Raw genomic sequence first — 22,950 nt, 5'->3', positions numbered from 1 at the left:
CTCCATAACATGGTTTATACCTATATCATCTTTGGTTCATACCTATATCATCTGAGATGTTGGTAAAATGCAAATTCTGATTCCATAAGTCTGGAATGAAGTCTGGGACTCTATATTTACAACAACCTTCCTCATGGTACTAATATTGCTGATACCAGAGCACATATTAAATAGCAGAGTACTATAGAAACACCACAAGCAAAAGAAAGGCTTCATGTTCTGAATCTGGGTAGCAAAAAGGTAACTAAATCGCAGAAGATAAATTAACAGAGCACAGAGTTGGAAGTTCCCTGCTTCAATCCCTCTCCTACCTCTTCAGAACAGTAAGAAAGGAAATTTGCATCAATTGATCTTAATTTGCTGCCAAATCATCATCAACACAAATTATTAGAGAAATTCAGTACATAAAAGAATGCTTATTCGTTTGGTAATGGATCCTAAGTAGGCACCTGTGCTACCCATCCATCACTTGCTTCTTTTGTCATCATCTCTAAGGTATGGTTTAACCAATGTTTCTCCTGTTTCACACATGAGTCCATTTCTACGAGGGAAGTTACAAATAGAAAGTGTAAATATGGATCTGGTATGTGATTTTAAAAGACTGCCTGCCAGTCCTACTCATTCAGCTCCTATTCTCTCTGGTTAATTTATCCTACATGGGGATTCATGTGCATGCCAGGGAATATTGGAACAGATTGAAACAAAGCCTTCCATTCCAGTTTCACTGCAGATTTCAAGTACCAGTGTGAGATGGCTTGGGTAAAATGCTCCCAGAAGTCTGCATCAGTTCACATTGGGAAACCTACTCAATTTCAAATATATCAAATGTTTAACAACATGTCACTGTTTGAAACTCAACTGCTTCTATGGTCTCACAGGCTCGTTCTGGTGCTCTGTTCCTTTTTCCACAGATAGTAATATTATTCCTATTATTCTGCTTGTCAGCCAGACTTGTGCTGCATCATAGATAGAATTTTACTAAAATTTACTTGTGTGACCTATGTTCTAAGCATAATGAGATTAGTGCTTTATTAGGTAGTGAGCTCCAGAAGCACTGATGGAATGTCTTAGAAGTGTAGAAGTCTGGTCCATATGCTAGATCTGTTGCATTGGAGTCTCTTGCCAATTAAAAAAAAAAAATCCCACAGTTGATTCCATGGCAGACTCATATTTGAGAACCCCTGGATTAGACATAATAAGATTTTCTAAGAATATGTGTTTTGGATACTGAAATTGAAGGCAGAGGATTTTCTTTTCACAAGAGCTATAAGACCAAAGTAGATATTGGACGACATTTCATAAGCAGTCTAGGACTGAGAGTTTAAGGTCAGGATTGGCATTCTGCAGATACTTTACCCTGCTAGAACACATTCAAAGCAAAAGTGATAAAATCTTATAGCACATTAATATAGAGAAGCTATCCAATCTTCTACCTGTAGGACATAGAAAATGGTGATAAGCAAATAAAGACCATTCCTGAGTGACCAAACTAAAGTTCCTTTACAATGGCCTTCCAGGTTTTTTGTGCTGATTAAATGATTCATGTGGATAAAAATCTCTTGCACAGGGCAAAACATATAGCTGGTGCACACTGAATGTTATTTCCCTTTCACATATGTAAAGGCAAAAAATAAAATAAAATAAAATGCAAGTGAAACTTAAACTAGGTCCAGAATTCTCAACTGCATCAACATGACCAACCAGGAGTAAGTACTAATACACAGTACGTCAGTCTATATTTAAGACCATAGTGAGCACAGAGGCTAGGGAGTCCCTGAACCTAATTAAGCTTTTAACTTCATTTGTTTCCCTGTTGTGCAGAAATGGCTGATCAAAATGAGGTTGCAATATTTTGACAGAAGAATAATGACTTCCTGACAAAGATTCCTAAAATGCAAATGGAAATGAATATGCTACAGTGAAATTCCAGTAGCACTCTGAGATCACATTTCATCTCTTCAGCTTCAGTTCATTGCAGGTTAAGTTGCTCTAGAAAGAGTAAAAACTACTTGAGTTCAGGAGTTCAAGACCAGCCTGGGCAACATAGTGAGACCCCCTTCTCTACCAAAAAAAAAAAAAAAAAAAAAAAGTGGGGCATGGTGGCATGCCTATATTCCTGGCTAATCCAGAGGCTGAGGTGAGGGGATTGCTTGAGCCAAGTCAGGAATGTGAGGCTGTGGTGAGCTATGACTGTGCCAGTTCAGCCAGGGCAACAGAGATAAACCTTTTCTCTCATAGAAAAAAGAAAAAAAGAAAGAAAAGGAAAGGAAAGGAAGAAAGGAGGAAGGAAGGAAGGAAGGAAGGAAGGAAGGAAGGAAGGAAGGAAGGAAGGAAGGAAGGAAGGAAGGAAGGGAGGGAGGGAGGGAGGGAGGGAGGGAGGGAGGGAGGGAGGGAGGGAGGAAGGAAAGAAGGAAGGAAGGAAAGAAGGAAGAAAGGAAAAAAAAAAAACCAAAGGGAAAAAACTGCAAGCAAGGTATGAAACAAGGTTTGTAGAAGGGTCAGGTAAAAGAATGTCTGACCTGACGTGACCCCTTTAGAGGTCTCCTCCTTTTTCTCCCCCTTCTTTTCCTTCTTCCTTCCTATGCCCACCTCCAATATTGTAATGTTTTGCTCCTCTTTAAGTCTTAATACTTAGAATTCCTGGCTTTTCTTGAATTATTACTAAGATTTTTCAGTTACTCTAGAAATAATATTTAGAAACATATATTTCTGGTACCTAATATTTACTATTTAGAATGTTAGAGCAGAATGTCCCAAAATGCTAGGATCTACCCTCCAGATGCTTTGTGAAAAGCTGGCTCCCATATTGCATATGTCTGGGAAATACTGCACTGATTTTCCCTTTGGAGCTTCACAAAGCAGAGAGACAAAGCAAAAGCTTACCATGGTTTTACTCATCATTTTACAAATTAATTTGACCATGGAGTCTTTTCTTTAGAAAATACCTCCTGACACGTGATTTGCTTTGCAGAACTGCTTTTGGAAACACTTGTTTAGGCATCAGATAAAGATGGATTAGATTATCAATTCCCCTGTAAGTTATGAGATCTAAATGAATCAGGGCACTATCTCTCCTTCACCCTGCTATTTTTACACTCTTTAATAGAAAAGAGCATAATGAAAGTCAAAAAACATTGTTCCATTTTCATAACATTTTCAGTATTGTTGTTGAAGAGTATGATGAAATATCCCAGTGTTATAAGTTGTGTAAAGATGTGCTTTACTATATTTTTCACTCATCGGGTTGAACATTTACTTTATGGCACCTTTCTTTCTTTTAATAAAATTTTTATTTTATCCCAGGTAAAATTTACAGAAATACTATGAAGCAGTACAGAAGTCCCTTGTACATTCTACAGCCAGTTGCCCCTATTATTATTATACAATAGTATGGTATGTTTGTATCAATTAATAAAATAGTATTGATACATTATTATTAACTAAAGTTCATGCTTTTTCTTTAGATTTTCTCAGTTTTTCCCTAAAGTCCTTTTTCTGTTATAGGATTGCATTCACCTAGTCACATTAATGTAATTCACATTATCCCTAGTCATATCTTAAAGTTCTTTCAGCTGTGATAATTTCTCAGACATTTCTTGTTTTTTGTGACTGACAATTTTGAGAAGAGCGCTGGTTAGATATTTTGTTGACTGATCCTAAGTGGGGATTCTTCTGGTGCTAGTCTTGTTTTGGGGAAGAAGACAGACATAAAATACTATTTTTTATCGTATCATATAGAGGGTTCATATTAGCAGCATGTCTCATCATTGTTGATGTTAACTGTGATCACATGGCTTGATATAGTATTTGTCAGGTTTCTTCACTGTACAGCTTTGATATTTTTTCTCATTTTCCATACTGTTCTCTTTGGAATAAAGCCACTATGCCCAGCTCATATTTAAGAACTGAAAAGTTATGTTCAAATTCCTTAAGGATGAGTATTTATGTAAATTATTTAAACTCTTCTGTATGAAATATTTATCTACTCTGTCATATTTATGTATTTATTCAATCATTTATATGAAAATATGAAAAAATGGATATTTATTTTATTATTGGGGTTATAACCCAATATTCTTTTTCTCTTGATGCTCAAAATATTTGGTCACTGGGTCTCTTTCAGTTGTCTTCTATCTCCCTTTAACATACCTCTATCATCGTGAGTGTACACGTGCATGTGTGTGTGTTTGAGCACTTCCTTACTTTCTGGCACTATGATGGTCCAGGCATATTTTATATATTTCTGGCACCAGACCTAGAATAACCCATTTTTTTCAAAGAGCCCTTGTTCTTCTTTCTAATGAATGCTATTAGAAACCAAGATCTAGGCACTAGATATGTTTGTTGTACTAGTGAGGTTGTTTCTAGGCACTTTCAGCTAACAGAGCATGAAGATAGATGTGTGGGTTCTAAACCTGCATATACACATGTGTGCACATGCACACACACACACTTATCTCAGTATTGATATTTATATTTAAGTAAACATGAGTTTATAATGATGTTTCTAACCCTAAGCCATTACCATTACTACAATGATCATTTTAGTCCCTTGCTCTTGCTTATCTGTAAGTTCCCATTCCAAAAGTGAGAAACCTGGCTCCTATCATCTATCATTTATTTATGAAATGGTTAATTCCAATACTTGTGTATAGTGATTTCGGAATTATTAACCTGTATCTCTGGGGAGGGGGAGGACTTTATCAATGAGAGTACAGTACTTATATATAGTTTCTTTTACCTTTTCTTTTCTTTCTTCTCTCTCTGTTTTTTTTTTTTTTTTTTTTTTTTTTTTTTGAGATGGAGTCTTGCTCTGTCTCCAGGCTGGAGTGCAGTGACACTATCTCAGCTCACTGCAACCTCTGCCTCCTGAGTTCAAGCAATTTTCGTGTCTTAGCCACCCGAGTAACTGGGACTACAGGTGTACGCCACCACACTCAGCTAATTTTTTGTATTTTTTTAGTAGAGATGGGGTTTCACCATGTTGGCCAGGATGGTCTTGATCTCTTGACCTTGTGATCCACCTGCCTCGGCCTCCCAAAGTGCTGGGATTACAGGAATGAGCCACCATACCTTTTGTCTTCTAGAGTCCAAATATTTCTGAAGTACTTAAGCCAGTAGCTTATAGCCCTATCCACCCTAGTGAGGTTGTTTCATATATATGTAATAACATTAGATTCTTTTATCACATTCTTTCTTCCATTCTGGGATTCCCTGATCTCCAAATATGTATGTTTTTAATGTATATATATTAAGATTCACTATTTGTGTTGTACAGTTTGACATATACAGTTTGACAAATGCAAAATAACTCATATGCACCATTTTGGTTTCATACATAGTAGTTTCACTACGTTAAAGATTCTCTTGTGCTGCAGCTACTCAACCCTCCCTCCCATCCCCCATCTCTATGCCTTTTCCAGAATATCAAGCAATTGAAATCATGTGGTATGTAAGCCTTTTCATGCTAGCTTCCTTAACTTAGCAATATGTATTTATGATTCATCTATGTCTCTTCATGGCTGAGAGCTCATTTTTTTAAATTATTAAATTATTTTTCATTGTGTGGATGTGCCATATTTTATATATTCATTTTCCTCTTGAGGACACCTTGGTTGCTTCTAGATTTTGGCCATTGTGCATACAGCTAAAATAAACATGCACAAGCATGTTTCTACGTGGACATAAGTTTTCAAATAATGTAGGTAAACATATGAGCAAAATTATAGATTATATGGAAATATTTCGTTTAGATTTATAAGAAATTGACAAATGTCTTCCACAGTGGCTACACCAGTTGCATTCTCATCAGCAGTGAATGAATTCCTGTTGCTCTACAGCATTTGGTGATGTTGGATTTTAGCCATTCTAACAGATGTTTTGTAATACCTCACTGTTATTTTAATTTACAATTTCCTAATGACAAATGATGTTGAGTATATTTTCATATGAATATTTGGTCTGTAAATCTTCTCTGGTGAGTTATCGCTCAGATCTTATGCCCATTTTCAATTGGGTGGTTATTTTCTTCTTGTTCAGTTTTATACATAAATTTTAATATAAGTCCTTTATCAGATATATATTTTGCAAATATTTCTACCCATCTACGGTTTGCATTTTCATCCTCTTTACTATGTTTTTATTTTAATAAAGTTAAATGTATCAAGTTTTTCATGAATTGCATTGTTGGAATAATATTTAACTGCTTATCTCCAAACCGAAGCTGTTGGTATTAGATTTAGGTCTATGATTCATTTTTAGTTAATTTTTGTGTGAGCTAGAGAGTCTGTCTCCAGGTTCCATTTCTTCTTTGTTTGCATATGGATTCTTCCAATTGTTGAAAAAAACATCCCTTCTCCATTGAATTGACTTTGCTCTTTGCTCCTTTGTTAAAGAGTTGCCGACCACATTGTGTGGGTCCATTTCTGGACTCTTACACTGTTCCACTTACATATGTGTCTGTTCTTTTGCCAACATCACACTGTCTGCATTACTATATAATAGTATGTAATAAATCAGGTAGTATTGAGTCCTCTAACATTTTTTTCTTCAGTATTGTGTTGGCTATTCTAGAATTTTGCCTTTTCTTAAAAACTTCAGTATTAGTTTGTCGATATCCTTGCTGGGATTTTGACCGAGATCATGTTCCACACATAGATCAAGATAGGAAAATTTGGTATCTTAAAATATTGAGTCCTATAATCTATAAATGTGGAATATCTCTCATTTATGTAAATGTTTTATTAAAGTTTTGTAGATTTTCACATATAAATTTTTGTTAGAGTTATACCTATATTCTACTCACATAATACATGTAAATGCTTTATGGATTTGGTGCTATTATAAATGCTCTAGCTTTTTAAATTTAAAGTTCTACTTTTACATTACTAGTATTTAGATTTTGTGTTCTAGTCTTGTGTCCTATGGCCTTGCCATACTTACTAGTTCCAGATGTTTTTGGTCAATTATTTGGGATTTGTTTTTACAATTAAGAAGAGAGACAATTTTATTTCTTCCCAATATTTGTGCCTTTATTTTCTTTTCTTATTACACTGTCTAGGACTTCTACTATGATTTTGAATAGAAGAGTGAGAGAGAACATCCTTTCCTAGTTACCAATCTTAGAAAGACAGTGTCCAGACTCTTCTCATTGAATATAATATAAAATGCAGATTTTATATAGATGTTCTTAACCAAGTAGAGGAAACCTCTCATCTTCCAAGTTTGCTGAGTTTTTTTTTAAATGAATGAGTATTTTTAGGATTTTTAAAAATGCTTTTTCTGCATCAATTGATATAATCACATAATTTTTCTTCCTTAATCTGTTCCTTTGATGTATTTCATTGGCTTTCTAATGAAAAACCATCTTTGCATATATGTAATAAATTTCCCTTGGTTTTGGTATATGATTATTTATCTTTCCCTATTAAGCCAGTAGGGTATCTTTATGAGATCATCATTCTTAGGAATCTAGTGAGGTTGTTAAAGGTAAAGACCATGAAAGTGTGGATGCTTTTCCTAAGATTGAGGCTCTCAGGAGTTTCTGACTCAGTCTAGTCTACGTTCAGACTTCAACAATTCATCACAATTGCCATTCCTTGTGTCCACCAGTTAATGCTTCCAGTAGCTTCTGCTCCAGGTGAACAGATCCCATCTGTGACTTTTTGATTTGCCTGCTTCTCCAGAGTTTTAGGAGGCAGCTCACCCTGCAAACTTAGGTGTCTGATGGACCAAAAGAAAAAAAATCATTAATTTTAAATTTGTGCAGCTTTTTTCTTGATGTTAGCATGGGAACAATGACTTCGAAATTCTTTACATGTTAAAACTAAAACAGGAAGTAGAATTTTTCATTTGAAAACTCATGCCCATTAGTTCTGAGAATTTTTATGTAACATTTGACAATTTCTTACCTTCTATTTTCTATTTTCCTGGAATTTCTTTTACCGAGATGTTAAGCCTCTTAAATTGATCTCCTAATTTTCTTGTATCCTTTTCTACCGTACCCTGTTTCTCCCTGTGGTGGGTTTAATGGTGGCCTTTAAAAGGGTATGTCCATATCATAATCTTCAAAACCTAGAAGTATGACCGTATTTGAAAAAAGGCTCTTCACAGATGCAATTAAGCGCAAGATTTCTTGATGAGATTATCTTGGATTATCCAGGTGAGTCATAAATTCAGTGACAAATATCCTATTAAGAGACATGCAAGGCTGGGTGTAGCTGCTCACACCTGTAATCCCAGCACTTTGGGAGGCTGAGGTGGGTGGATCACTTGAGGTCAGGAGTTCAAGACTAGCCTGGCCAACATGGTGAAACCCCGTCTCTACTAAATTACAAAACATTAGCCAGGTGTGGTGTCCACATATAATCCCAGTTACTCAGGAGGGGGCGGCAGGAGAATAGCTTGAACCCAGGAGGCGGAGGTTGCAGTGAGCTGGCTGAGATCATGTCACTGTACTCTGGCCTGGGCAACAGAGTAAATCTCTATCTCGGGAAAAAAAAAAAAAAAAAAAAAGGCAAAGGAGAGACATAGACATACAGAGAGAAGAGAAGGCCCTGTGAAGATGGAGGCAGAGATTGAAATGGTGCGATCACAAGCAATGGAATTCCCAGAGCCACAAGAATCTACAAGAAATAAGGATGAATTTGCCTCCAGAGCTTCAGTGGGAGTGGGACCCTGTCAACAGCATGACTGCAGAATTTTAGTCTTTAGAAGTGTGAGGAAAAAAAAAATTTCTGTTGCTTTAAGTCACCAACTTTGGGGAAATTTGTTGCAGGAGCACAAGGAAACCAATGGATTGCCAATCATTCCGTTTTAAGTAATGTTTCTCCAGAGTTATCTTCCAATCCTTCTGTTGATTTTTAAATTTCTGCTATCCTGTTTGTAGTGTTCATAGTATTATTATTTCCTGTTTGTCTTTTTTATATAAAGGCTGGTTTCTCTTACTTGTGTTAGTTATCTTATTTTTAAAGATTTTATATTTACTTCATTGTTTTTCTTTCTTTTCTTTTTACTTTAAGTGATACATGTGCAGAATGTGCAGATTTGTTACATAGGTATACATGTGCCATGGTGGTTTGCTGCACCTATCAACCAATCATCTAGATATTTGTCTATCTAGATGACATCTAGATATTTGTCTATCTAGATGACATCTAGATATTTGTCTATCTAGATGACATCTAGATATTTGTCTATCTATCTATCCACATGCATTAGATATTGTCCTAATGTTCTCTCTCTCCTTGCCCCCAAACCGCCGACAGGCCACAGTGTATGATGTTCCCCTCCCTGTGTCCATGTGTTCTCATTATACAACTCCCACTTATGAGTAAGAATATGTGGTGTTTGGTTTTCTGTTCCTGTGTTAGTTTGCTAAGAATGATGATTTCCAGCTTCACCCATGTCCCTGCAAAGGACATGAACTCATCCTTTTTTATGACTACATAGTATTCCATGGTGTATATGTTCCACATTTTCTTTATCCAGTCTATCATTGATGGGCATTTGCGTTGGTTCCAAGTCTTTGCTACTGTAAATAGTGCTGCAATAAACATATGTGTTCATGTGTCTTTATAGTAGAATGGTTTATAATCCTTTGGGTATATACCCAGTAATGGGATTGCTGGGTCAAATGATATTTCTGGTTCTAGATCCTTGAGGAATCGCCACTCTGTCTCCCACAATGGTTGAACTAATTTACACTTCCACCAACAGTGTAAAAGTGCTCCTATTTCTCTACATCCTCGCCAGCATCTGTCATTTCCTGACTTTTTTTTCTAACTTTCAATTTTCATTTATTAGTAGGTATATCAAATATTGTTCCAAAGTATATTGAGTATTGTTCCAGATTTACACATGGTTATTTTCCACTATGTCAATACACATTAATTTTTATATAATATGCAAATACTTAATTTTCTTGTAACTATTCAAATGGAAACTATTCAACAAAGAATACTAATTTCCTCCTTTTCTTAATTGTTGTGCTGTGTGATCCAAGTCACTTGATCTTTCTGGGTTTGTTTTCTTTAGTATCAATTTACATTACTAGAGTCTTACAGCAAAGTTGTGTACTACAATATCTTAATACTTGTAAATACTTTGCAGTACAAAACTCTGTATTTAAAACATTCCTATTTCCTAATTGCTTAAACACTTAGCTGCATTATTTATAGTGTTTCCAAGTGATGCTTAAAGAAAATCCATGTAAAACTAACATTCTCAGGAAGAGAATGAGTGGTGCTCCCTAGAGAAGAGAGACCCTCCTACTTATGACATCTACCTTCCTGGTTGAATTATTATTATCATTATTATTATTGTTGTTGTTTTTGAGATGGAGTCTCAGTCTGTTGCCAGGTTAGAGGGCAGTGGCATGATCTTGGCTCACCGCAACATCCCCCTTCCAGGTTCAAGCGACTCTCCTGCCCCAGCCCCTCAAACAGCCAGGACCATAGGCATATGCCACCATACGCAGCCAATTTTTGCATTTCTAGTACAGACGAGGCTTCACCACCTTGGCCAGGATGGTCTCAATCTCCTGACCTCATGATCTGCCCACCTTGGCCTCCCAAAGTGCTGGGACCACAGGCATAAACCATGATGCCCAGCCTGAATATTTTTTTTTAATGATCGCCATTCTAACTGGTGTGAGATGGTATATCATTGTGGTTTTGATTTGCATTTCTCTAACGACCAGTAATGATGAGCTTTTTTTCATATGTTTGTTGGCCACATAAATGTCTTCTTTTAAGAAGTGTCTGTTCACATACTTCACCCACTTTTTGATGGGGTTGTTTTTATTTTTTAAGTACATTTGTTTAAGTTCCTTGTAGATTCTGTATATTAGACCTTTCTCAGATGGATAAATTGCAAAAATTTTTTCCCATTCTGTTGGTTACTGTTTACTCTGATGATAGTTCCTTTTGCTGTGCAGAAGATCTTTAATTCAATTAGATCCCATTTGTCAGTTTCGGCCATTGCAATTGCTTTTGGTGTTTTAGTCATTTGCCCATGTCTATGTCCTGAATGGTATTCCCTAGGTTTCCTTCTATGGTTTTTATGGTTTTAGGTTTTACACTTAAGTCTTTAATCCATCTTGTGTTAATTTTTGTATATGGTGTAAAGAAGGGGTCCAGTTTCTGTTTTCTGCATATGGCTAGCCCATTTTCCCAGCAATATTAGGGAATCCTTTCCCCATTGCTTGTTTTTGTCAGGTTTGTTAAAGATCAGATGTTTGTAGATGTGTGGTGTTGTTTCTGAGGCGTCTGTTCTATTCCAATTGTCTATATATCTGTCTTGGTACCAGTACCATGCTGTTTTGGTTACTGTAGCCTTGTAGTATAGTTTGAAGTCAGGTAGTGTGATGCCTCCAGCTTTGTTCTTTTTGCTTAGGATTGTCTTGGCTATATGGCTCTTTTTTGGTTTCATATGAAATTTAAAGTAGTTTTTTCTAATTCTGTGAAGAAATCCAATGGTAGCTTGATAGAACAGCCTGGAACCCCAGTGAAACAGAATCATTCACTCCCCTGGAAAGGGGGCTGAAGCCAGGGAGCCAAGTGGTCTCTCTCAGCAGGGCCCACTCCCATGGAGCCCAGAAAGCTAAGAACCACTGACTTGAAATTCTCACTGCTAGCATAGCAGTCTGAAGTTGACCTGGGATGATTGAGTTTGGTGGGGGAGGGGCACCCATCATTACTGAGGCTTGAATAGGTCATTTTCCCATGACAGTGCTAAGGAGGTCTGGAAGTTTGGACTGGGCAGAACTCACCACAGCATGGCAAAGCAACTGTGGTCAGACTACCTCTCTAGATGCCTCCTCACTGGGCAGGGCATCTCTGAAAGAAAGGCAGCAGCCTCAGTCAGGGGCTGATAGATAAAACTTCCATCTCCCTGGGACACAGCACCTGGGGGAAGGGTTGGATATGGGCATAGCTTCCATGGTCTTAAACATTCCTGCCTGCTGGCTCTGAAGAGAGCAGTGGATACTGACAAGGAGGATTCTCCCAGTACAGGGCTCGAGCTCTACTAAGGGACAGACTGCATCCTCAAATTGGTCCCTGACCCCCGTGCCTCCTGACTGGGAGAGACATCCCAGCAGGGGTCGACAGACACCTCATACAGGAGAGCTCCAGCTGGCATCAGGCCAGTGATGTTCTGGGCCAAAGCTTCCAGAAGAAGGAGCAGGCAGCAATTTTTGCTGTTCTGCAGCCTCCACTGGTGATACCCAGGAAAACAGGGTCTGGAATGGACCTCCAGCAAACTGCAGCAGACCTGCAGAAGAGAGGCCTGAATGTTAGAAGAAAAACTAACAAACAGAAAGCAATAATGTCAACATCAACAAAAAGAACACCCCCACACAAAAACCCCATCCTATGGTCATCAGCCTCACAGATGAAAGGTAGATAAATCCACAAAGAAGAGGAAAAACCAGCGCAAAAATGCTGAAAATTCCAAAAACCAGAATGTCTCTTCTCCAAGTATTCGCAACTCCTCTCCAGCAAGGACACAAAATTGGATGGAGAATGAGTTTGATGAACTGACAGAAGTAGGCTTCAGAAGGTGGGTAATAACAAACTCCTCTGAGCTAAAGATGCACATTCTAACCCAATGTAGGGAAGCTAAGAACCTTGATAAAAGGTTATAAGAGCTACTAATTAGAATAATTGGTTTAGAGAAGAACATAAATGACCTGATGGAGCTGAAAAGCACAGCACGAGAACTTCATGAAGCATACACAAGTATCAATAGCCAAATCAATAAAGCAGAAGAAATGATATGAGAGATTGAAGATCAAATGACTGAAATAAGGCGTGAAGATAAGATTAGAGAAAAAAGAATACAAAGGCACAAACAAAGCCTCCAAGAAATATGGGGCTATGTGAAAAAACCAAACCTACGATGGATTGGAGTCCCTGAAAGTGATGGGGAGAATGGAACTAAGCTGAAACTTTGGGATATCATCCAGGAGAACTTCCCCAACCTAGCAAGACAGGCCAACATTCAAATTCAGGAAACACAGAAACAACACTAAGACACTCCTCGAGAGGAGCAACCCCAAGACACATAATTGTCAGATTCACCAAGGTTTCAATGAAGGAGAAAATGTTAAGGGCAGCCAGAAAGAAAGGTCAGGTTACCTACAAAGGGAAGCCCATCAGACTAACAGTGGATCTCTCTGCAGAAACCCAACAACCAGAAGAAAGTCAGGGCCAATATTTAACATTCTTAAAGAAAAGAATTTTCAACCCAGAATTTCATATCTAGCCAAACTAAGCTTCAAAAAACGAAGGAGAAACAAAATCCTTTACATGCAAGCAAATGGTGAGAGATTTTGTCACCACCAGGCCTGCCTTACAAGAGTTCCTGAAGGAAGCACTAAATATGGAAAGGAAAAACCAGTACCAGCCACTGAAAAAACCCACCAAATTATAAAGACCAATGATACTATGAAGAAACTGCATCCACTATTGTGTAAAATAACCAGCTAGTATTCTGATGACAAGATCAAATTCACACATAACAATATTAACCTTAAATGTAAATGGGCTAAGTGTCCCAATTAAAAGATACAGACTGGCAAATTGGATAAAGAGTCAACACCCATCAGTGTGCTATATTCAGGAAACCCATCTCATGTGCAAAGGAACACATGGACTCAAAATTAAGGGATGGAGGAATATTCACGAAGCAACTGGAAAGAAAAAAACAAAACAGGGGTTGCATTCAATCTTCATCTCTGTTAAAACAGACTTTAAACCAACAAAGATGAAAAAAGACAAAGAAGGGCATTACATAATGGTAAAGAGATCAATGCTACAAGAAGAGCTAACTATCCTAAATATATATGTACCCAATACAGAAGCACCTACATTCATAAAACAAGTTCTTAGATACCTACAAAGAGATTAGACTCTCACACAATAATAGTGGGAGACTTTAATACTCCACTGTCAATATTAGACAGATCAAAGAGACAGAAAATTGACAAGATATTCAGGCTTGAACTCAGTTCTGGACCAAGTGGACCTAAAAGACATCTACAGAACTCTTCACCGCAAATCAACAGAATATATGTTCTTCTCAACACCACATCACACTTATTCTAAAATCGGCCACATAGTTTGAAGTAAAACACTCCTCAGCAAATACAAAAGAATGGAAATCATAACAAACAGTCTCTCAGACCACAGTGCAATCAAATTAGAAGTCAGGATTAAGAAACTCACTCAAAACTGCACAACTACATGGAAACTGAACAATCGGCTCCTGAATGACTATTGGGTGAATAATGAAATGAAGGCAGAAATAAAGAAGTTCTTTGAAACCAATGAGAATGAAGACACAATGTACCAGAGTCTCTGGGATACATTTAAAGCAGTGTTTAGAGGGAAATTTATGGCACTAAATGCCCACAGCAGGAAATGGGAAAGATCTGAAATCAACACCCTAACATCACAACGAAAAGAACTAGAGAAGCAAGAGCAAACAAATTCAAAGGCTAGCAGAAGACAAGAAATAACTAAGATCAGAACAGAACTGAAGGAGATAGAGACGTGAAACACCCTTCAAAAAATCAATGAATCCAGGAGGTGGTTTTTTGAAAAGATTAACAAAATAGATAGACCACTAGCCAGACTAATAAAGAAGAAAAGAGAGATGAATCAAATAGACACAATAAAAATGATAAAGGGGATATCTCCATTGATCCCACAGGAATACAAACTACCATCGGAGAATACTATAAACACCTCTACACAAAAAAACTAGAAAATCTAGAAGAAATGGATAAATTCCTAGACACATACACCCTCCCAAGACTAAACCAGGAAGAAGTCAAATTGTTAATATTATTAACAATAATAAGTTCTGAAATTGAGGCAGTAGTTAATAGCCTATGAACCAAAAAAAAAAAAAAAAAGAAAAGAAAACTCAGAACCAGATGGATTCACAGCCAGAAACTATTCCAGACAGTAGAAAAAGAGGGACTCCTCCCTAATTCATTTTATGAGGCCAGCATCATCCTGATACCAAAATCTGGCAGAGAGACAACAAGATTCCTGACGAACATACAGGCAAAATATTCCTGATGAACATAGATGCGAAAATCCTCAATATAATACTGGCAAAATGAATCCAGCAGCACATCAGAAAGCTTACCCGCCAGTCAAGTGGGCTTCATCCCTGGGATGCAAGGCTGGTTCAACATATGCAGATCAATAGACATAATCCAGCATATAAACAGAACCAATGACAAAAACCACATGATTATCTCAATAGATGCAGAAAAGGCCTTTGATCAAATTCAACATCCCTTCATACTAAAAACTCTCAATAAACTAGGTATTGATGGAACATATCTCAAAATAATAAGAGCTGTCTATGACAAACCTATCGCCAATATCATACTGAATGGGCAAAAGCTGGAAGCATTCCTTTTGAAAGCCGGCACAAGACAAGGATGCCCTCTCTCACCACTCCTATTCAACATAGTATTGGAAGTTCTGACTAGGGCAATCAGGCAAAAGAAAGAAATAAAGCGTATTCAAATAGGAAGAGAAAAGGTCAAATTGTCTCTGTTTGCAGATGACATAATTGTATATATTATAAAATCCCATCGTCTTAGCCCCAAAACTCCTTGAGGTGATAAGCAACTTCAGCAAAGTCTCAGGATACAAAATCAATGTGCAAATATCACCAGCATTCCTATATACCAATAATAGACAGAGAGCCAAATCATGAGTGAACTCCCATTCACAACTGCTGCAAAGAGAATAAAATACCTAGGAATACAGCTTACAAGGGACGTAAAGGACCACTTCAAGGAGAACTACAAACCACTGCTCAAGGAAATAAGAGAGGACACAAACAAATGGAGAAACATTCCATCCTCAAAAGAATCAATATCATGAAAATAGCCATACTGCCCAAAGTAATTTATAGATTCATTTTGTTTTTAAATGATGCTTAATAATTGTACCTGTTTATGGAGTACACTGTTATGTTTCAACACATGTATACATTGCATAATGATCAAATCAGGGAAATGAATGTATCTATCAACTCAACTACTTGCCATTTCTGATGAAAATACTCATCACTAAAGTATATACAATTAAAGATATCATTTGGATAAAATTATCTCTTCTAGCAGTTTTGAAATACACAATACATTATTAACAATTATCTTATTTTAGAACTTATCTTTTATTTATCCAATGACCATTTGTTTCTTTTTAATTGGTTATTTTATATCTTTCTTCCTCACTCAAATATCTGCTGTGATTTAGTGTCTATTCATAGGTTACAGTAAGTCACTGAAAAGCTGATTGGAAGATCCATATTTGTTGATAGTAGGTCTGATTGTTGGTTGATCAGGGAGCCATTTTATTGGAGAAACCTGAATGACGTTGGGTGGAATATTTTTGAGGGGACTAATCACTTACTCCAGAGAAGAATTCTGTAATCCTCTTACCAGAGACATCTTACTGCCTCAGAGCCAGTATTCTGTAGATTGAATAAAAGAAGGAGAATGGAGGTCATATTTATTTATATGCGGAGTGTTAGCTAATCCCTAATTGTCAGTGAATTATGTCACTCTGTCCTCCAATGCTGAGCTTCCACATATCTTTAAAGACTTTCCAGTTATTATTCTCCAGGGAATTCTTACCAGCCTGGAAAGAGTAGGTATGTTTGCCTAACTGAAGAGAAAGAGGGTATCTCTGGTAGTTTAATAGCTTCTCTTATAATCTTTTAGGAGTTCATTTTGTTTTCGTCACATTTTTAAGAGTTTCCAAACACTACTGTATCCAGGACTTTTCCTGGATACTGAGCATGATTAAGCTTCATTTTGTTGACATCATTCCACAGTAGGCACTTATGTTTCAACTTTCTCCTTTCTGTTTAATTATTTTGCATTTTCCCCATCTACTAAAACTCTTTAAATTGCTTAATTGCTGTGGTCTACTCTCCCATTCCATTAGACGTGTGGGGTTCATAGCTTTAGATAAAATGTATTTGCCCCTTTCTATTGTTTCATTAGCAGAGTCCTATACAAAAATGTGTGTGTTAAATCTTCCATATAATACAAAGATGTGCAATGTAATTGTGGCAGAGAGGATACTGTACCCCTTGCAAAGATGTCTATGTCCTAATCTCCAGAACCTGTCAATGGGTTACTTTACATAGAAAAAAAGAATCTGCAAATGTGATTACAGTAAAGGTCTTGAGATGGGAGGATAAACTTGAATTATGCAGGTATCAGAGAGTGTGGTAACAGAAACAGAAATGGGAGAGAGAAAGAAGGAGAAACAGGGAGAGAGAGGGAGATGGGGGAACAGGGAGAGAGGGAGGGAGGTAAAGAGAGAGGGAGAGAGGGAGAGAGGCAAAGAGAGAGAGAGAGAGAGAGAGAGAGAGAGAGAGAGAAAGATGCTACCACTGGCTTGGCTTTGAAATTGGAGAAAGGAACCACAGACAAGGAATGCAGGTGTTCTCTAGAAGCTCGAAAAAGGCAAGAAAACAGATTGTCCCTGAAGCCCCAGAGAGAATGTAGTTCTGCCAATATCTTGATTTTAGCCTGTAAGACTCATTTCAAACTTCTGACCTCCGTAACTGTAACATAATAAACTCATGTTGTTTTAAGCCACCAAGTTTGTGATAATTTGTTACTTCTGAAATAAGAAACTAATCAGTAATATTAACTTTTCAAAAGGCTGTCTTAAAAAATAATATATATCCACACAATTCTGTACTTGCTTAAAAATCTGTACTCAACCAAATACACGGATATATCTACAAATACCTGCATACACATAAAATAAGAAAGAAGGTCAGAATTTTATTAATCAAAATAATAATGTATTCAACTCCAAGTTTATGCAGCGTTAAATGGAATTTTAATTTCATTCTTTTTTTCTTTGTAATTTAGATAGCCAATAATGAGCAGAATTAGTTTTTCAATTGAAATCTAATGAAAAAAAATTCATCAAGGTTCTTACTTTAAAACATAATGGTGTTCCTCACTAATAGAGGCAGGCCATTTACGTCAATCATAAATAACTCTTAATTGTACAGTCTGGAGAACAATTACACAGAATCTAGGACAAACGATTTGAACGTACATAACTGAAGGACTTATACAAAGAGAATATCTTTGAAGAAGTACAGATACACACATTTAGCACAAAGCCACTAATGTCCACATGTAGTCAATGCTTAATGAAATCTTTAACACACTGTTGTCCCATGCTAGGAAAGACTAGCAAATACTGTGTTTCAATGCCTCCATTTTTCCACTTTGTTCCCATGGTATCAATGCAATTCACATATCAATAATGCATCTTGGTCTTGATTAGGCCATGTCTCATTATTTCTCTGTCTTTTCGACTTCAATATGTGTCTGCCCAGAACTCAGTTGATGTGAAAATGTTCACATGTGCTGAGGCAGTACTGTATGTTCACCTTGCTCCCCTCTGAATTTTTCATTTTAGATGAGAATTGAGGCTGACTGAGATTGAGTAACTTGCCTGAGGTCATCCTACTAATGAAGGGTGAGACTAAGATTTGAATCCAGGCAGTTAAAGTTTAGAGCATGAAGAAAGAAAGACGATAAGGAGGATGGAAGTAAACTGTGGAAAAGCTCTTGGAGATACTGCATTAAGCCTTAAGTAATAGGATTTTGAGATTAAAGGGGTATCTTCTATTGAAACCAGTTTTCTGCAGATCCCTGAAGCCACACATCACAGACCAGACACTACTCCACGAGTACTGGGAAATGAATGAGTTGGAGAACTCTGTGATTCTAGATGGTCTGTACTCCAGCTTAGGAGCTCAATATTGAACTCCATCCTAGCATACTTGAGTTCAAGACAAGATTACAATAATTTGAGAAGAATTTCTTGCTTTGAGGGGATGAAGGAACCACCTCCCTCTCAAAGAAAATTTGATTTTAACTTAGCATTACGCAGTCACAGGAGTTCTAAAAGTTTAGAATTAGTTCTTCCTTGCCTGGTCATTTCTCGAAAAGTTTGGCTTTACAGCAAATAGACATTCTTATTTGATGGAATAACTTGAGAATAAAACACAGGCTTTGTGGCTTTGTTTTCACATATCAGGTTTTCTAGTTAGATTGAACAATGGCAACATCACCGTAAAATTTCCTTCTTACAAACATTTCTCATGTAGTAAAAGAAACTGAAATCACTGATTCATTTTGACCATTAAACATGACACTTCTACTTCCAAAGGGTTTATTACGCAGATACAGATTTACACAATTGTTAAGAATTTAAACAAACTAGGTGGAATGAAGCAAAATAAACCTTGCCCTGAGGCCAATTTGTATGAGCCACAAATTCATAATGCAGTATAAATTGGGTGACCGTGTCTCTTGTGTCCCAATGTAAGAGGTCTAAACCAAGAGAAAGAGGGTGACAAAATTTACAAGCTGAATAGGCCAAGGTTGTAGATCAAAACTACAGGCAGATTTAACGCTTCAGGATATTCCTATTTTCACCCAGACTCTTGGTGAACAACATGTTTTTAGTAGCTCATGTCCAAATTAATAAATTATTTATTTTTATGTTTTATTTTTATTTTGTGTTTTTGCATATATGATAAGTAGAACATATCGATGACCTTGAAATCCTCCTCGTCCTCTATTCCGTTTCCATCCTCAGCCCTTTCCAGGGCCAATTGCCAGAACAGAGGGTATGCATGCTCCCAATCCACATTTTGGTATTTTAGCAGGTGGAAGCTTTCTTGACATTTCTTTTTCATGCACCCACATTTAATCCATTGGTATATCCTGTTGGCTGTAGCTAAAATACATTCGGACTTTGAGCACTTCTTACCAGCTCTTATATCAGATCATGTTACTACTCTCACCATCATAGGACCTTTGCCCTGTGAGTTACCTGACAGCCTCTTTGGTATTATTATTCCAAGAGATAATTACTTTTCAACAGAAGAAACTCGAACTTGGAGATTAACACGTTTCCATATTCTAAAAGAAAGTGACTTAATGGACCAGTATCGCACTGCCTTGCACACTTTGGTTCCCTATCAGTCATTGTGTAGAAGCAGTGCTTTCTGTTCCATGTCCTTCAATTTTTACCATGGAGACACCTGCCTGAGGAAAGAGGAAATCTCTCCCGTAGATGACAAACATGGCATTTCTATGGCCTTAAAAGAGTCTTATTTCCCATTACAATTAGTAGCTCACTCTGGAATGAGAAGGAGGCTGGCTGATTAGTGGCATGGCTGTCACATGATGCTTATCATCAGGATGGGGACATCATAGTCATCAAGCATTTTCTGCCATCTCACTCCAAATAGGGTTGACTCCATTTTCTTCCCTAGCTACATTTTAGCCATTCAGTCTATACCCACATATCCTTATTATAGCTCTCACTCATAATACACTAAATCCTTCAGGGATTCTCTCCTTTTTCTTTGTTTCATGTTTGTCAGTTTCTTGCAGAATGAAGTTTGGAACACTGCTAGATATGTATGATAAATAATTAAAGTTGACAAAGCCCCCTTTACTTTCCCTGTGTGTGTGTATTGTGGGGTGTGTGTTGTGTGTGTGCATTTTCCAATAAAACTTCAGATAGAACAGTGTCACTGACTCTCCCATCTTAATAGTGATTTTTTTTTCTGCCATTGGATGAGATGGGTTTTTACTCTTAGGATTATTATTTTGGAAAGTAGGTAATGTTCCTTTAGAAGGAAAGAACAAAAGAAAGACAAATCAAATCAAACACAAACCTCTGGGCTCTATTATGACATTAGGCTTTATGTCCCAGAGCAGGTCGGAGCATACCTTTGATATATGAAAATTTGTCATTCCTGGGTACATTTCATTTACTGAAATGCTGTTTGAGAGCAACTTTATTAAAGATGCAAGACACTGGTACAATGCCGCTTTATTTTGTGTCACTGCTTTCATATAAAATCCTCTCTCCAAACACGTTGGAGAATTAAATAATACAAGACAGGAGAGAGTGTTCTTTATAAATTATACAACACTATGGCATAAGGAATAATTTAAAGAATCACTTAGAGAACCAATAGCTAAGGCTTAGAGAAATGGGAAGAAATAGGAGGAATTTTTATATATTTTTTTCTGTCCATAGGTTATGGGGAGTGTTTGAAGTAGTGAAGAAAAATAGAATTCCTGGTGGAACATGGGGCCAACATTTTATTACCAAGAAATGCAACCTTCTCATGATTTTCCTTCCACTGTATCACTTTCTAAGTTTTCCCTAGTGCTTTTATTTTGTGAAGAACATATGAGTAATGTTCATAGATACTAGTTTTCTATTATAATTTAAATTACTTGAAAGTCCTAAAGTTGAGGATTATCATCCACATATAAAAGTGAAAATCACAGAGGCAAAATGACCTATACAAGGGGTCATACAACTGTCAAATAGCAAATCCTTAAGGCAAATCCAGGTTTAAATGAATCCAAAGCCTGGTGCTTGTTACGACTCCAATGAACTTAGCAAGAACTAGAATTAATGAGTCATATCTCTCATTGAGTATATTCCTATAATTTTCCAACAATGCTATGCAGGCAAGCACTCTCAATCTTTGTTCTAACATGACTCAAGGACCTTAATTCATGAAGACAAAAGTAACTAGAATTGTATGAACCCTCAGTAGAAGGCCTATATACAATTTTCATTGTCCTAGAGCACATTCTATTTCTATGCTCTTACATTAACAATTGCGGAGCATTGGGATATACACTTTTTCATCAGATATACTGAGGTGACATCATCTTTCATATCAGGACCTGGAATAAACCTGAACAGGTGGCATGATAAATACTGTACTCATTTTCCTCTTTTTCCTTGCTGGTAAGAACCCCAGTGTTGTTCTGGACAAGAATATGCTCACTTTCAAATCATGGATTACTCTATGATAACAAAAAAAATTCTGGTTTGCAGTTTGCCATCCTCTCTTGTCCCAGGAAGCATTCATAAGTCTCAGTCTTGCCCAACGAGACTAAACTGAACTCTGTAAGCACTGTCCTCCTTTATGTTTTCATTAGTCCTGCTCTAAATGTGGCTGTGATGACTAGAGCTGCAACATTCATTTTGCAACCATGTTCCTGCAAGCAGAAGAGTGAAGGTAATATGCCAAAGACTGAAAATAAAGAAAGGATCTGGACTTCAAAGATATCATCAACAGCTGCTAACCTCTAAATATTTGATATGTGAAAAAAAATTCTTATTTGTTTAAGGTACTGTTAGTTTGGTTTTTGTTGTAATTTACAATTGAATTCAGTCTCAACAGATAATTATAAACAATCCCAGTAGACACATGAACATGAGAAAGAGGGTTAGGGTTGAGTTGTAGAGAGATAAATGCAAGGCTAAAGGGCAAGAGAAGAATTCCTTCCATGATCATACTTTTGGACAAGGTTGCACTTCTCTGTGACATCTAAACTGTGGGTGTCACTATGAAGGCTGTACATGGTTTCTAAAGGCCAGTTAATGAAGCAGCCATAAACATCACTTATCTAACACACAGAATTGCTGCCTTATCCCTTTGACCATATGTGACTGGGCACAAGTGTTGGTGTGCATTTTTACACAAAGCTTTATACAGGCCAAGACCTGATACAAGTAAGACATTTGGGTTCTATCTCTGGCTATTCCACTTACTAGATGAATATATTAGTCAGGATAGGCTAGATTGTGCTGCAATAAAACAATAAGTGTTGGATGGTTGAATAGGAACAGCTCCAGGCTACAGCTCCCAGTGTGAGCGACACAGAAGATGGGTGATTTCTGCATTTCGAACGGAGGTACCAGGTTCATCTCATTGGGGCGTGTTGGACAGTGGGTGCAGGACGGTGGGAGCAGCCCACCGAGCAAGAGCCAAAGCAGGGCGAGGCATCACCTCACACAGGAAGTGCAAGGGGTAAGGGAATTCCCTTTC

This window comes from Macaca nemestrina, chromosome 9, assembly GCF_043159975.1.
Source record: "Macaca nemestrina isolate mMacNem1 chromosome 9, mMacNem.hap1, whole genome shotgun sequence".
Taxonomy (NCBI): domain Eukaryota; kingdom Metazoa; phylum Chordata; class Mammalia; order Primates; family Cercopithecidae; genus Macaca; species Macaca nemestrina.
Note: the sequence above shows the minus strand (reverse complement) of the source record.